Source organism: Tauraco erythrolophus, chromosome 5 (assembly GCF_009769465.1).
Source record: "Tauraco erythrolophus isolate bTauEry1 chromosome 5, bTauEry1.pri, whole genome shotgun sequence".
NCBI classification, from domain to species: domain Eukaryota; kingdom Metazoa; phylum Chordata; class Aves; order Musophagiformes; family Musophagidae; genus Tauraco; species Tauraco erythrolophus.
In genome coordinates, this window is record NC_141469.1 from 3,898,450 (window position 1) to 3,911,865 (window position 13,416).

Consider the following 13,416-nt stretch of genomic DNA (forward strand, 5'->3'; position numbering starts at 1 on the left):
TCTTCGTTGTGGAAGTCTATAACATGCTGACAATTAGTCATCTGCTAATCTAATAATACGAGAGGGTATGTTTGTACCCCTGAATACAGCAGTTAAGAACACCAAGAAGCGTTCCTATGTGCCTTACATGTGTGGAAAGTGTGTTTTTAGAGGGGACCTTCACAGGATTCAAAGTGTAACGACCTTCAAAGGATTCAAAGTGTAACTCTTGGACCATGTTGAGGCATGTTAATAACCTCTTATGAGCAAATGAAACAGAACAGAAAAAGTGGCCACAAAAATTATTCACAGATTTCTGACCGAAATGCTGTTTACATTTGTTGAAATCACATTCTTCTGCAGTCAATGAGGTCTACCTTTTTTAATTCTGCTGAAAAAAATAATATATATTTCTTTCAACCCCAACCATTCTATTAATCTATGATCTTCATCTGTCCGCCCATCTATCCATCATCTTCTGATACACCAGAGCACCACAAATCCCTGTAACCATCAGATTAACTCAACATTCACATCAGGTAGGATCCAGCTAGTACCTTCCATCCTCATCATCACGCATCCCCTGGGAAAGCCTGAGCCTGTGAGGCCTCAGCCCCACGCGCAGCCACATGCCCAGAAATGCCAGAGCTCTGGACACTCAGCAAACTTTCTCTAGCCCTGCCTGAACCCTCACCATCTCGGGAAGGTCAGCTATTTCCTTCTGCCTTACTTGGCGATTCCCACAGCCCTTTCTCGTCAGTTTTCTGCAGTGGTCCCAATCTTCTCTTCTTTTCTCATGTCCCTTCTGTTTCATCTCATAATGCCCTCTCAGGTAAACCGTCCTGGAGCGGAGGAAATAAACCCCAACACCCACTGGTTTTACGCCACTCTCCTTGACTTGGCCTTCTACCACTTTCTCCACCCAATTTCTATTTACAGCTTAAACTCTTCAAGGCAGGAGCTGCCTCATACTCAAACATACCATGTTTTCACAATGCCTGGCACAACAGCAATCTATTTCGTGGCCTTCAGATGGCCCCTTTTTTTTTTCCTCTTATCCTTTGCTTATATAATGCATATGATTCATTAATATGAAGATTCCCGTAGCACAGAACATCTGTTTTTGTTTTTTATTGTTCCCTTACTCCGTGAAGTTGTCAAGTCAGCTTTAGGATATTTTGTCTAAGCTTGATCCTTAGAAAGTTGATGTAACTAGGATGGGAAATCCTTTCCAATTTCATCTTTTGGGGATAATCCCATGTTGATATATATGCTATTTTCTGATTAGATGTTTGTGTCAGGAGAACATCTTTCTTCATAGTTGCGTCTTTCGTTTTGGAAAAAGATAATCCTTGGGTCATTAATGCTTTCTATGGTCCTGTTGAGCTTGGCAGAGTTTTCTTGCCTTACATTTCACAGCAATTTTTTCCCTATGTATATTCCCTTGGAATGTTTCCTCCATCTGTTTGGTATTTTAATGCTTGGATGAGGCTCTGTATCTTGGGTGATGTGGCCGTTTCTACATAGGGCATTATCTGTTTTGCCTTTAAAAATGTACCAGCTTTGCTAATGAGAGGCTAATGATTTCTAGCCCAAATGCTGCTGTCTCATTACTGGTCAAACAGTGACTTTTTTCAAATGTCAGGTAACAGATGGTGACGAGAAACTGTATTTCCTCTTCTTCCAAATCTACCATTTGAGGGAGAACGTGAGAAGAGAGGAGAGCTGGACACATGCTTTAGATTTTAAGCATATTTGGTTTTAATCAGCATTTGACTGTAGAACTGGTCAGGTTTTAAATGTTAATTGCATTTTTTTTCCCCCTATTTTGGTCTATATTTCATACTCTGAAATCCGATTAAAAACAGACAAACTGTTTCCCACTTCATAAAATTAATCTGCTTTTGTCTTTAAGATGTAGTGATGTCAACATACAATTGGTAAGTTACTGTTAAGTTTTTAAGCACGGAAAATAAATTAAGTGGCATTGTAAAAAACGTGTTTACACTTTTTCTTTGCAAGGAATTGCTATAGCTACAATTTCCTTGTAGCAAAGAGTTCTGTTCTAGGAAGATGAGATAAACAGCTGAAAAAAAAGAAGTCTATCGGACATACTTCATAATCCAGAATTTTATGTACGGTCTAGAAACATTACGTAACATTTAAACATTGCCTCATGGAAGAGATAATTAGTACTTGTATTACATCTAAACAAATGGATACACATATTTTTGTCCATCTGTCTGTCACTACGAGATTATTCCATTGCTGGTGGTACCCCGAGGATAACATAGTTGAAAAGTACAGTTTGTAGCAGACACGGAACGGTGGATGAAATTTCGCTCAGACTAAGTCCTGTCTGACTGGGACATGGGTGATACTTCCAAAGCACTGAAACATCAAAAGATGTTTCGTGTTGCTATCACCTTCACCACAGCTTTCATTTTCATATCTGTGTTTTATTCGGAATACGCGTAAGGAGCAAATACGCTGTATTCAGCTGGAGTCAACAGCATCTACAGACTGTAGATCTACTGACAATACAGACTGATTTATTCTCTGAATGTCTCTGATGATAAGACTCGGTCCAACTAGATGACAGCGTTAAATGTGTGTTTCTTCTCATCAAAGTCGTTATCCATCATCTAATCTTTAGAGCAAACATTACAATTTAAAGTCTCTATCAAGATCTCTGTTGATGCTATTAGGAATTTTGCTGGACAATATATTGAGCAATTGTTAAATACTGGACATTTATAACTTGTCTTGACCTTGCAAGTATTTCATATTTTATTGGGAAGCAAAGTAACTGATGATGATAATAACCATAATAACTATGTAATTGATTATATAGTGGAAGACATCTTAAGGTATATGTATCTTGCCATCACAAAAAAATTGTACGTAGACAAAAAGAAGAAAAAGAATAGAAAAGTTCTATCTCAGAAATGCACGTTATTGCTATGCTATGAGCCACCAAGTTCAAAAAGTACATGAAATTCCCTGGAGAGATTCCCTGAGAACTGAGACTGAAGAGATTATTCATCTGCCTTTTCTGATGCATTTTCTGAGTTGATTTGCTCAGAAACCAAGGAAAATGTTTGTTTTATTCTTCTAATTAGCGTTGGAGGGTTTTTTGTACTTTCTCATTTTTATAGCAAAACTCTCTTGTCACCTCAAATGCACCCACCTTTTCTCCTGTTCTCAATAAATGTCCCTCGGGAGTAATGAAAATGTTCTGTCTCATTTTCGAGCAAACCATGGCAATATCTTCTCTTCACTTCTGTTCCAAAAAATTTCCAGTAGTGGAATCCGAATCCCTTCTTTGCTACCTTGATGCAAAAGGACAAGGCGAAGATTAAAAATTTGGTTAAAGTGATTTAAATAACAGCAGCAATTTTTCATCTTCTGCAGCTGCCTCGGCCGAAGCTTATCCTAACGCTCCTCCAAATACTTGTGTTCTCCCCTGCACGTTTAGCTGATGCTAGCAGATGCTTAGCCTGTGTGTCAGCCCTCCAGGGATGGAGCCATAAACATCTTCCTCAAATCCGTGTCTGGTACCGTTCCCCTCGCAGCAAAACTTAATGACTTTGCACAGGAATCCTAAAAGCAAACGAGGCCCCTCGCTAAGAATTTGAGTGATAGTTTACTTTCTTATCCTTGCTTGAACTCAGCCTTCTGCAAGCACTGAAAGGCTTTCTCTCTTTAAAATTCATGTATTCTGGGGATGGTGCTCGTAGCATCTTGGTGCCAGGGATGAAAGGCAACAGGGCAAAAAACAAGCCCGGAACAACCACTGCATTCCATCACCTTGTACAGAGCAGATCTGAGACAAAAAAAAAGGAATGATTTCCCATTAAACTGAAGGCAGACAAAAACAAAAGGGTTGCATAAAATAAGTCTAGCCTATGTGCAATGAATGGCCTGAATGGACTATGTACTGTTCTTGTTGAAAGCGGAGAGTTACATCCATAGCAGTCGGCATGTGGTTGTGTAACAGTCGTGGTTTCAGTGTTCTATCGGTGCTGCGGGTTGGGGCAAAGCTTAAAACGTGCCAGAAAACAGAGAGTAAATGAAAAGATAGGTCTTGGTGTTGTTGTGTGGTTATATTTTTTCTTCCTCCCCTGAAACCTCAATTTTAGGGCTAACCCTATGCTTTGGGAGAACCTGATTCACGATTTCTGCGTCACTGGCTTTGGCAGGACTCAACGTTCGTTACCAGCACAATGTTGCTGTGAATGCTGGTAGTAGTATCCTGAGTGGTAAAACACAAGAAGATGAACGATCTGTTCTGAAGGCTAAGAATTTACAAAGGAAATTGGACTTGAGGAAAACATCAGAACATATTTTCTCTTCATTTTGGTGACATAGATGAATATGAAACTCAGGGAAAAAAAGTTTGTTTTGTAAGGCTGGATACACTGTTAATAAAAAAAAAAAAAAAAAAAAAAAAAAAATCAGATTATAGATACCAGATCCTCATGCAAGGTAATTCACTTTTCTTCCATTGATTTAAGCAACTATTAAATTGACTTAAAGGCAGCTATGTCAACTTCTGTCACTAAGGGGTTTGGTTCTGAATACATGAAAACTTGATTTCTTGAAAGTCTTTTATATTTATCATTCCCATGCTGCACAGAGAAGTTGACTATATCTCAAAAAAGCACTGTCTGCCAAATGAATGAAAAAACCCAAATCCTTCACCACATGACCTCAGTTTAGATCATTCTGTGTGGAGACACATATGAAGACAGAACTACATTTTTTTATCTATATACATTTTTTTATCTATATATACCTATATATCTATATATTATGTAGTTTTTAATACTACACATTAAAGTGTATATAAATAAACAAAATTATATAAATTATAAAATTATATATATACAAATACATTCCAATAAAATTTACAAATTCATTATGATGACTTGATCCCGTGCCTTGTCTTTGCTCATAGAGGGTGATGAGGCACTGGAACAGGTTGCCCAGAGAAGTTGTGGCTGCCCCATCCCTGGAAGTGTTCAAGGCCAGGTTAGATGACGCTTTGGGCAACCTGGTGTAGTGGAAGGTGTCCCTGCCCATGGCAGGGGAGTTGAAACTAGATGATCTTTCAGGTCCCTTCCAACCCAAACCATTCTGTCATTCTACTTGTCTATGACCTGTGTTCATTCCTTCTTCACGTTGGCTTGCCCCCAAAGTAACAAGGTCTGTAACCAGATAGTGAGTAACTTGTCTAAATCTCACAGTACAGTAATCCGGGATTTAAAAAGCAAAGTGGTACCATTACAGCAAATAATTGGAACTCTGGAGAAGTAGGTCAGAGCTGCAGTTCATCTCAACACCGCTACCAACAAATGAGGTCAGCTCTTGCTTTCTTTTATTGTGCTGTTGCTTTGAAAGAAAAGACCTTTTTTCTGGTCTTGATAAAAGAGTTCCACACTCCCAAGCATAAACAACCAGAAAGGTAAGAGTGGAAACCAAATCTCTAGCCTACATGGCCTTAGGTAGCCAGTCCCTCCTCAAAGAGCGTTTGCGCTGAAGGCTTCCACCTGACACGTGCACAACAAGTAAATCTTCCTGTGCTCTTTTTAATATTTCTTCTAAAATCATATATATTGTGGCAATCGAGTAGCACAGAGCATGCACGAGAACATAACGGCATTTCCCAAACATCCCCAGTGTAAAGAAGGATAAACGTGCACCCTTGTTCAGAGCGTGGTCTGTCACGGCACGTGCGTGCTCTGGTTACTCATTAAAGAGAGATCTCTACAGAACCACTAAAGGAAATGAAAAGAAGAATCCCAGAATTTTCTGTAATTGCTTTTATGGAACGTAGTCATTCAAGAAGGAATTTTGTGCAGCTGGTAAAGGCAGTCTAACTACAAAAAACCGCAGCCTTCCAATAAATTCTCTATGATCCCTACGGAAACCTCAGGAAACAGGCTATTGCAATGCACATTTGCATGGTTCCCTGAAGAGTACTGCGCTTCCACAAATCCCTCCCTGAAGAGATTTAGCTTTTCAACAGTTCACACTCAAGCACAATTAATTTTGATGGCCCCTGCATACTTCCCCAGTGCTCCCTAGTCCGTATCAATTACCGCATGAGTCTCTCCTCCTGGGTCAATACTTTGTGGGCAGCTATGGCTGAACTTACCTTGTAGCCCCATCTTTGTCCTCCACGTAAACAAGCAGCTTGAAGCACACTGGTCTCTCTGAACCAGCTGAAACGTAAAGAAACTGCCAATCAATAGTGAGTTAAGGTTTTTGCTGCGGAGTATTACAAGTGTGGAAGAAATACAGGGACACCTCCTCTGTTCTACGTCACAAGAGGCAAGTTCAATTTTGACTCAAGTAGTAACACTTGTGCCTAATGCTGTTGATGGGAAAAATAAGAGTCGTGCAAGAAAGCAGGTGACCTGCTGTTTGCATTTTCTGAGCCATGCTTTTTGCTAACCATGAGTGTTTGGACAGATGTTAGTATTTATGTAATTACTCACAATTTCATAGAATCATAGAATGGTTTGAGTCGGAAGGGACCTCAAAGATCATCTAGTTCCAACCCCCCTGCCATGGGCAGGGAAACCCTCCACTATCAGCTTGTGCTAGGAGGGAGCAGTTAATTCATTTCTGATTAAAAAAGGTTATCTTATCAGGAAGCAGGAAAGTTTACAGTCAAGGTTTTTTAAGTTTTCTGCTTGGCTATTCATCTAGATATATACATCATCTATTAAATATTTACAGAGGAAACCTCTTAAAACAATGAAATATAAATGAGTCATTTGGTGGAGGCAATGCATTTTTCTGCCAAGTTTTAACCAGACCTTTTTTTTTTTTTAGGCAGGGATAAGATAGTCTAATGAATCTGGCAAAGGGGAATCAATATGAGAATAATTAATTTAACTACTTCTTATTTTTCAAAGTGACAGATTGATGATGGGTCATGAAAAAAAATATTAAGCATTACCATTTTCCCTCTACTGTAGGCAGGTGAGGTAGCTAAAGACAACTGGTCTGCAGCCATTCCCTCTCTGACACTGGGATCTCTCTCTGGAAAAATTACAGAGGCTCCTGGGTGAAAAGAATGATGATATTTAAGAGAGTATATGTTTACGCTTCGTGAGTGCATATATTTTGAAGTAGAAACATCATGTATCAAGGAGTCAATACTTCATGGTCTGTAAAGATTTCACAAATCACGGCTGAATTTCCTAATCAAACACTCGAGCGTGCTGGTCAGAGAAGAGAGATCTGACAGAAAGGAAAACGTGCAATTGGACAAGTAGGAACTGCTAATAGCAGGGAAGCAGGCTGCTTTATCTGATAGCCTTGAGCAATCTGGGAGGAACTACCAACAAATGACAGCTGTCACTAGGAATAATCCTTGCATATGGACAAAGCCAGAGAGATTAAACCATAAAATTATGGAACAATAAGTGCACATTGTATTTGGCATGGTTCTTTACATTTCTTTTTACTTGATACCATTCAAGACACATTTGAATTGCTGGTCTTAGAAAGTATAAATACTTTCCCTACAGCTTCCAAACTGGTTTTGTTTTTTATTTTTTTTCCCCAGATATCCTCCTCTTTCTTCTCTACTTTTAATATAAATAATGGAAGGCCTGTAAACAGCCATACCAGCTGCTGAAATTTGCTGCTTTGTTGTAGAGGACATAAAGTAAAAGCCCAAGAAATGTAAATCACCTTGTCAGCCTCTAATGAAAAAATGCAACTGACTCCCTGTCTGAGATAAAGATAAATTGAACACTGAGTCAGAAAACATAAAATTACCGGGATTTCTGGTAGGACAGTAGTTTCACAGCCACCACCCGACAGAACGGATGTTTGCTTTTACCGTTCGCTGTGTCTTGTTCAGGAGATCCATGTCATCGCCGCGATTCCTATCGCAGGGATCAGAAGGAAACTTCAGCTGCGGTAGAAAGGGAACAAGTCCATCTCCAGGATCACACGGTGCTGGGAGGGAAAGCATTATGTTTCTGCAAATGCTGAATGCAGCACATTGATACTGTGGCTCCAGACAACCTTCTCAGTCTCTAACGTGAGGGAAGGTACCCATATGCATAGGTCTCAGTAAAAGCCATATGTAGACACGTGCTTGATTTAAACGCAGAAATCAAAGCAATAAATGAAAGCCACCAACTGCATATTCATTCTCTGACCCTTTCTATAAAGACAGTTACTTTCTGACGTTCGTGATACCATGTAATATCTTTTACTTATTCTCTTTTTGCATTATTCTTGACTATAAATGTTTTTGAACATTGTCTCTATCACTACCTGCAGAAGCTCCCCTTAGCTTTCAGCTTCAACAACTCACTTACCAACACTATGAAAACCAGAAAGCCTAGTAACCCTTGCCAGCCTACATGAACTCAACAGCTGTTCCACTGAAATTTGGTAGAAAACGTTGCAGTTGCAATATTCAGATCACTACAGGAATTAAAGAAGGGTGTGATTCACTTTCTAGCAATAAAATGTACAATAATCAGTCTCCTAAAAAAGTGCAAAGAAAGTAAACGAGGGAGGGGGTTAATATTTTTTTTTTTTTTCAGTCATAATTTCCCCCCCTCCTTGATCAAATTAAAGGAAATACTAAAGCTTGTGAACAACGTGATAGTTTCAATTTAGATTGCTTCGGTTTTGTGAACACTTTCAGTTTAAAATACATGCTCAAGTAATTTCTCTCAACCAAACGCAAAATACTTTCCTTTACAGCTGCCCAGAATAATAAAGGATTTGAGCTCTCTTAACTCTTACTCTCCAAACTCCAAGGGGAAAATATTATTGCATGCTGAGAGTCATTATGGTGACTTCAGCCAAGTTATGAAAAAAACACTAGTTTTACTAGCCCATACCGATCCTTTCTGAGCAATAATGGGAAATTCTGGAAGTTTTTGTAGATAAGAGTTTCTTAGCAAGACTGAAGAGATGCCTGGGCGGTCTTTGTGCAAGCGCATGGGTAACCGTGTCAAACCACGGCGTTTTGTACCTAATCCAACGCCTGCAGAACTCATCTGCAGCTCTGTTTATTTCCAAGGGTTTTCACGTTTACAGGAGGCAAAATGGCTTTCGGAGCCGGCGAGAAGAGCCTGCTCTTGGGCAGTGCTAAGGTATCGGTGTCGCAAGGCAGAAGGTAACCCTTCAAAGATGTCCAGCTGCACTCTGACCACTGGGTACCTATTAAACAGAAGCCTCGTAGCATTTTAGTAACCAGCGTTCACGTCAGAAGTACCTCTACATCTCACCTGACTAGGAAGATCTCTCAGTGTTTCAACTGGACAGGCCAACTTCTTCCAGACGCTTCTCCTACTAAGAACGAGCGACTAGGTTGAAAACCATCGCCGCTCTCAACTTACGACTCCCATACCTTCCCAGGAAAAAAACTCACTCCATTAGATGCAATGTATGAAAACAATATTACAATACATTCACCATGCGTGGTGGATACCACTACTTGGTAACTTTTGCCTATTACAACTTGTTCCCTTGGCTGTTGCACTTAATAACACCAAACCCTGCCTCGCTGCCTCGAGCTTTTGCTGCATTAAGACACCACTTTCGCCTTGCACCTGGATTCTGTGTGCTCCTGCGTTTGCCAAGCCTTTGGTTTAGACCTGAAGTGGGCAGTCACAGTCAGCAACCAACGTTATGAACAGGAGATGCAGCTTGCCCAGATCCGATACGGGTCTCGCCAGCATTTTCCTCTTGGTTTCAAAGTCACAGCAATGTAAGTGGTGTATAACAAACCTTTCCTATAGCTATAAGGGAATTAATTGTCAGGCGTCTTTTTCACCTCTCTATAGTTTTGTACAATCGCTAACACTAGAATATGTATAAAGTGACCTAAAATGACACTCAAGCAGTTTCTTAAAACAAAAGTAAATAATCTAGATAGATGTACTAAGTCCTGAGGGTACCCTCTACGTCCAGATAGCTCTCTCCTTCCACTGCCTATTGTACGATCAAGAGTTTTCAGTACTTACACCATTACTGTTCATTTTCTGCATGGATGATTGATTTTACAAAGGAAAAAGAAAGAAAATAAAACCTTAGCAAAAAACATGAAAGCGTATGTTTCCTCTTTGTGATATTATAACCACTCAGGGAGCAAAAAAGGTTAAGTCTCTTTTATCTTGAATATATTTAGTAAATTATATCTCTTTCTAATCAGTTAACTGTTTTTCATACTTCACTAATACTTCAACGTGCAGCTGTGAAGAAAACATTAGCAAGATGGTAGGATGCATGAGAAATAATCACAGAATCCTACAATGGTTTGGGTTGGAAGGGACCTTAAAGATCATCTAGTTCCAACCCCCCTGCCATGGGCAGGGACACCCTCCACTAGACCAGGTTGCTCAAAGCCTCATCCAACCTGGCCTTGAACACTTCCAGGGATGGGGCAGCCACAAGTCCTCTGAGCAACCTGTTCCAGTGCCTCGCCACCCTCAGAGGGAAGAATTTCTTCCTTAGATCTAATCGAAATCTCCCCTTTTCAGTTTAAAGCCATTGCCCCTTGTCCTATCATTACATACCCTTGTCAGAAGTTCCTCTCCAGCTTTCTTGTCAGCCCCTTCAGGTACTGGAAGGCTGCTGGGTTTCTCTGAAGCCTTGTGTTCTCCAGGCTGAACAAAAGTTGTGATTCCTTTATATGAAGCCCTCTGCAGCCAGCCTGGACAGCACTTGCTATTTTGTGCCATGACGTCTGCTGCAGAACCTGGATTAAGAGAACAAAAGTGTTTAAGGCTTTATAAAACCTCTGGCATGACCAAGGACAGAAGAGACTGGGGCTCTGCTTTCTGAAGATGGACATGTTAAAATAAATCAAATAAAGAAGGTGGCTCAGCAAAGCTCACAAGGAGAGACTACAGATTTATAAAAACATGAAATGTTGAGTTTTTATCATATTAAACGCCCTATACAGTGATTTAGGCCAACATGTAACTGTTGCAAACTACAGCAGGAGCCAGCATGGAAAGCTATAGGCAGGTTCTTGCATCTTGTCCTGAAGCACCTGGCACAGATACTACAGGAGAAAGAGCAGAAATTGGTTTTGGAGTTCAATGAATAAAAGAAGGGCATAAAGATATTGCATATTTACTTTATATTTCATATTAATTTTTTTTTACACTAACACACAGATCTACTTATTTTCCTTGCCATATCAGTTCAGTTACATAAAATATAACTCCATAGAATATTCCTTTCTTTTTGCAATAGTTTGACCAATATGGCATAATTGAAAGATTTCTTATTTATTAGAAAAATGTAAGAAAGCTGCCATTGACAACACAAGTTGGCTGTTGGTGATTTGTGTGTATGCACAGTGTACAAGAAATAATTTTCTTTGAATGCTGAAATTTTTACAGAACCTGTTTTTTTTCCATGTGTCAATGTTACTGCAAACATAGTATATGTGTGTGACTATTTTTTTGGAAGAAAATATAACAACTGGAAAAAATGCGTACTCCCTCTTCCCAATGATTTCTCCAGTGCTCTACATAGCTTGCTATATATTATTTCCTTAATAAAGAATACTGTTGTGCTAGCATAGCTATCTTCTGCCATCTGTTTTCACTTAAGTCATTCTGTAAGACTTGGGGTTTTTTTTTGATTCTCTTTTTACACCCAATTCAACTAGTAACTCATAACATGCAGATCAGCCAAGTGAGAAAAAGAAAAGGTCATGACAATCAGGAGAATTTTGAGAGAGGATTCTTTAGTGCAATCAACTATTTGCTAATGCTTTCCCCTGCTGCATGCTTGTTATTTTCTGTTTGAAAGTCATTTGTTGCAAGAAAATTATATCTCCTATTCCTGTAATACCTTAAGACTACATTTAGATATTTTGTTAGGTTTAATATATTTGGAAATGTTGTCTCAGAAGCATATTAGTTAACTTATGTTCGATTTTGAGTTACCTCCACCGTTTGACACAAGCCTCTGACGTAGCTATAATTAAATGTTATTAGTTAACTTCTCTCTGAATCGAACTGGAGCTGAGGCACCACAAAATAAGACAGGCTCCAGGACGCCTTTTTGGAGTCAGTGCTCTCTCCTCCCAAGTTGGAGCAGAACAGTACCAAAATTCTATTTCTATACGTGATTTATCCTTAATGCTGAAGCCAGCTTTTAATTCCTGAACCCTGTCCCAGTTAGACTGTAGCCCATCAACAGTCACTCTTACTTAGAGATCACACTTTACTTACAATAAATTCACCAGCCTAGAATTTGAACATTTACTGCATTTTTTTCTGGCTAGTAGTAGAGCATTCTAATTTATTGAGCCAAATCTTTGCATTTTCACAGGGGTTTTACTCAGCATTTAATTTACCTAGTGAAATCTGCATTATTCCAATATTATATATTAGAAAACAACAAGTCAGAACTCTGCATAAAAATGACTGATTAAATTACTGGCAGATTATTTCCTGATATGCCTCTTTACACATATACACATTCCCATGGATATACAGGTATTTTTTTAAACTCTAGGAGACCTCTCTGACGATTTTCCCTACATGAACACAAGTGGGTTAAATAGCAAGTTCAGGGCTACGTGGTTATCACAGTTGCCAGGATTAGAAAAAGAGATCTGTCAATTCCAATAGAGACTTGAGAAAATTCAGTAATATCCATAAATAAATAAATAAATAAATAATATATTGACTGCCTGAAAGCAAAACAATCCTAGAAGTACTGAACTTCAAAAGTCTTAGTTATATGGCAAAAGCTGATGCAAATCTGAGATGGAAACCCAAGAGAGGAGCAATTATGCAGGTATACTTCTCAGTCCATCTTTGGCAATATCACCTTTCCTTTAGGAGCACCCTGAGGAGCTTTGAAAACTGCAGCACAGAAGATACAAGCCAAGGCTGAGTTTCTGTGTCATTCAGGGAGACGGCACTTAAACCCAGGGTGAAAGCAGCTCATAAGGTTCTGAATCACATTAATTTCCTTTCAACTCTTACGCTGTTTCAGCACCAAAGGCCTTTGTGTTTTAACGACAAAGTCAACATGGCTTGGCCTCTTCAAGAGGGAGTCTTCAGGTCTTCACGATACAGCCTTACGTCTCCTCCATTGAGTCTTCTCTGGAGGAGTAATCTTCTGGTCAAAATGAGGTGGTCAGGACCCCTTCTGTCTCACAGACTTTTCAGATGGAGCGTAGAGCTTAAGATGATATTTAAGATCATCATTAAGATCATCAACAGACTTCATTTCATTCACTGATGAACCCAACATACCTGTGCAGTGAAGCTTGGCACCTAAATTTGGCTACCTGAAAGAGTACTGGAAAGGTTAACTTCCCCCATCAACGCCTACACTTTCTTTCTTACTTAAACATGCTTTCAGAAGATTAACCTATGGTCAGTTACCAAAAGCACATCTTAAAAAAACCCTCACTGGCTG